The following is a 4,202-nucleotide window of genomic DNA, read 5'->3' as shown; positions in this document are numbered from 1 at the left end:
GAATGGAACCCTAGTTGCCTTGGCCCATGGTTCATGACTGCTTGTTCATGGAGCTGACAGGGTTCTTTCTTTTTTCCTTGGAAGGAGTTGTATCTTTGCAGGTTCTACTTGGTGTTAGCTTTTTTCGCAGTGTAATGTGGTTTTTCTAATTGCTCGGGTTTATTCGCTTGTCATTGTCCTCTTTCACGTTGTCGTCGATGGTTCTGTGTTGGTACCGCAATTGACAAGTCACTAGAGTTGTCGTTGGATCCATATTTTGGGCCTTAGGTCCCTTTCCTTGTTGTCGGGGGTATGCATGTCGTCGTTGCGATTTCATGGGTGTAGGTGTGGCTTCTCGGTGGTTTTTGCGTGATGGTTGTTGTCGGCGGGTTTTGGGGCCCTGTGGCCATGTATCTTCCTCTTCTCAATGGCTTATCCTTACGTTGGTGCAAACATTTGTGTTCACCATTCTACTTTAGAGTTGTTTCATGTACATTTTGGGGCCTTGTGGCCTTTTCTTCTTGTCTTCTCTTCTTTGGGTTTTGACCTAAAATGTATGCAACCCTTTTGGGTCTTATTTTGCTATAGATATTTTATACAACTGTTGAAGCATCTCCCAACATTTCTTAGAGGTCAAAGTATCTTCCGACACTATTTTTCTTGCTGATCAAAATATCTTCCAGCGTTGCCATTGTAACGTGTAGTTGCCCGTTGTTGGACTATATGTGGTACTACCTATGAAATTTTTTGACAAAGATGAATTGTATCTTGTTTTTAAATTTTATTTAGTGAATAAATTGACTCAATCTATATGTAATCAACTTTTATTCATGGTTGGTTTTCCCTGGTTGAAAAAACACAACACAACACATTTTAAATAGTCAAAGATGACAATCTCACCTACAAAATTTTAACAAAGAGAAGAGAAAATTAGAATAATTAGGCAAAGGGTAGCAGAATAATTAGGCAACACCCCTTGCCAATGGGCCAAGGCGACTTAAGCGTCTGAGGTGTGTCCACCTCCGCCGGTGCAGCCGGAGATGCCCTTCCACAACTAGGCGACAGTGTTACATCCGGCCCCCAGCAGAGGCTCAACGTATTATTTCTTTTAAGGAGCACTCTTTTTCTTATTAATCTAGACTTTAGAAGCAAATGAGGTGATGTTTTGGGACGGAGAACAGATACCCAGTTTCAGCATTGTATACAGCAATGTCATTCGCATCGCCATTACCAGTGCAATTGCAAATCGACAGCAAGAGCCGTCCCAATGAACCCAAACTCTTGACAGCTCCCCTCACAACTGCCCGTCTAAATAAAAATAAAAACAATTCTGACCTGCATAAGAACAAACCTTATCCCAATGCAGATATTACATCACTCAATAAAAGGGGATTAGTGAATCGAGTTATGGACAGGGAAGACAATATTCAAGTTTATGCTACTCTGTTGCAGGCCTGTATTGCCAACAAGGCACTGGAACAAGGTAAGCAAATGCATGCCCTCATCATTTTAAGTGGACTTGAGCAACAACTTGTTCTAAGAATAAAATTACTTACCATGTATGCTATGTGTCGAAGCATTGATGATGCACGCCTCATTTTTGAGAAATTACCCTTTTGGAATGTATTTATATGGACTGCAATGATAAGCGGGTATGTGAAGAATGAGCTGTTCCAGGAAGCAATTCAACTCTATTCTCAAATGCAATGTGCTGCTATACAGCCTGATAATTTCACATTTTCATGTGTACTTAAGGCCTGTGCTGCCTTATCAGCTCTGCAACAGGGCAAACAGATTCATAATCACATAATTCGACTTAGTGGAGTGAAGCATGATGTGGCTGTAGAGAATGCCCTTGTGGTCATGTATTCTCAATGCAGCAGATTAGACATTGCACGCCAAGTGTTTGACAAAATCTCTCATAGAAATGTCGTCTCTTGGAATTCTATGATTTCTGGTTATTCTCAAAATGGGTATCCTGAAGAGGCCCTAGAATTGTTTCGTGGAATGCAGAGTGATGCCGTGGAGCCTAATTGGATCACCATTACGGCTCTGCTCCCGGCCTGCGGATACTTGGGAGTTGTGCGACAGGGAAGGAGTTTCATGGGTATGTAATTAAGAGTGAAATAGAGGCTGATGTTTTGGTGGGAAATGCCCTCATAGACATGTTTGCTAAATGTGGGAGTATAGAAACTGCGTGCGAAGTCTTCGATGAAATGCCAGTGGGAGATTTGGTGTCGTGGAATACAGTAATTGCAGGGCAGGGAATTAATGGGCGTGGGGAGGAAGCCATAAAATATTTTTTTCGAATGCAGGAGGATGAAGCAGGGTTGAGGCCAGACAGTATTACCTTTATTTCGCTTGTCTGCGTGCAGCCATACAGGCCTCGTCGAGGAAGGATGGCTATATTTCAAGAGCATGAGTGAAGATTATGATATCACTCCTGAGGTTGAGCACTATGCATGCATAGTGGACCTTCTAGGTCGTGCTGGACGAATAGAAGAGGCATACAAATTCATCCAAGAAATGCCACTGGAACCCAGTTCTAGTGTATGGGGGTCCTTGCTTTCGGCTTGTAGACTTCATTGCAATATTGATCTCGCAGAACGTGTGGCAGAACGCCTCTTCGAGATGGAACCCCAGAATGCAGGAAATTATATATTATTGTCAAACATATATGCTGCAGCAGGCAGTTGGGAGGATGTAGCAAAGGTGAGAAAGATTATGAAAGAGCAGGGTATTAAAAAGAGACCAGGATGCAGTTGGATTGAGGTTAACAACAGGGTTTATGCGTTCGTTGCTGGAGATCAATCGGCTCCACAATTAGAAGAAATTTATGCGATGTTGGAAAGCTTGGATGCACAGATGAAGGCAGCAGGATATGTCCCTGCCACAGACTTTGTTTTGCATAATGTGGAGGACGATGAGAAGGAAGCGTTCTTATGTGGGCATAGTGAAAAGCTAGCCATTGCATTTGGGCTGATCAACACACATGGACGAACCCCTCTCCGGATCACCAAAAACTTTCGTGTTTGTGGTGACTGTCACAATGCCATCAAAGTCATCTCCAAGATTGTTGAAAGAGAAATTATAGTAAGGGATACAAATCGTTTCCATCATGTGAGAGATGGGAATTGTTCTTGCGGGGATTACTGGTGATCTTTGCTAATGCCAACAACCAACACATATGTAAGCCTTACCTTGCTAATTGCAACAACCAACAAATATGTAGGCCTTGGCTTGCTAACAAAATTTGTTTACATTAATTGGCTGGGCAATGGTAGGTAGAAAACAGGAGGTATGTGGTTTTCTCTAATTACCTTTAGGTAGAAAATAGGTGGTATGTTGTTCTCTAATAATCTTCAACATTCTTGTAGGCCTTGGCTCCCTAGCAAGAAATCTGTTTACAGTACTCGGCTGGGAAATGGTGGGTAGAAAATAGGCAGTATGTTGTTTGCTCTAATAACCTTTAATATAAACTAGATGCCTCGGAATGTGATGGTGCACTCAAACATTCCAATAGAACTTGGGTGCATCTATAGGCCTAGATTTTGTTGTATATAAAGTTACAAAATTCAAGCTGCTCAAGCTATACTTCGAAACTAGAGCATGGATACTTCAAAATCTTGCCATTTTATCAATCAAATTTCTATGAATAAGTCATCTCATCTTGAACTGCAAATGAGGAGAATGGAGTTATCCTCGCTCCCTGTTTGGATGGACCTTTGGAACATTTCCCTGCAGCTGAGCTTTTGACAATGAAATTTTGATATCTGAAAATTTATTTCGCATTCCCTTGTCTTACTAATTTAGCTAGAGCCAAGCTTTTCTTTTCTCATCCCTAGCCGTTGGATATGGTGTTTTCTTGATGCCCTAGAACTCTTAGGAGCTTTTTAGCCTGGTTTGAAGTTGTGTTTGTTAATTTGAGTTGTTTTATTTCTTTCTTCTTGTTTCTTAATCTACTCCGATCTCCTTTGTTTCTTTTAAAGCCATTTTTCAAATCCATCATCTTGGTTCCATGAGGAGTTCACCTGTGGCGCCAAATCTTGCTCTTGCTGTTGCTCTTGATATTGTATTTTCCTTGGACAGTCGGCCACGAGGTGCTCTGTTTCATGATAGAATCTGCATTTAAAGTCTGTTTCTTGATAGAATCTGCATTTAAGTAATCCTATACGGGGTCCCATTAAAATTACCCGCAGGCTAGGATCAAGTAATCTTTTGCT

At 41.5% G+C, this 4,202-nt stretch overlaps 1 pseudogene; it reads left to right on the top strand.

Annotated features, from left to right (window-relative positions):
• Nucleotides 1-928: 928 nt before the first annotated feature.
• Nucleotides 929-3,635, top strand: LOC149168723 (putative pentatricopeptide repeat-containing protein At3g23330 pseudogene; annotated as a pseudogene).
• The last annotated feature ends 567 nt before the right edge of the window (nucleotides 3,636-4,202 follow it).

The sequence above is a fragment of the Pinus tabuliformis genome, chromosome 4_2 (assembly GCF_031772625.1).
Source record: "Pinus tabuliformis cultivar Carrire ecotype Pingquan chromosome 4_2, CPIR1, whole genome shotgun sequence".
Taxonomy (NCBI): domain Eukaryota; kingdom Viridiplantae; phylum Streptophyta; class Pinopsida; order Pinales; family Pinaceae; genus Pinus; species Pinus tabuliformis.
Note: the sequence above shows the minus strand (reverse complement) of the source record. Positions and strands in the feature narration are given on the sequence as shown.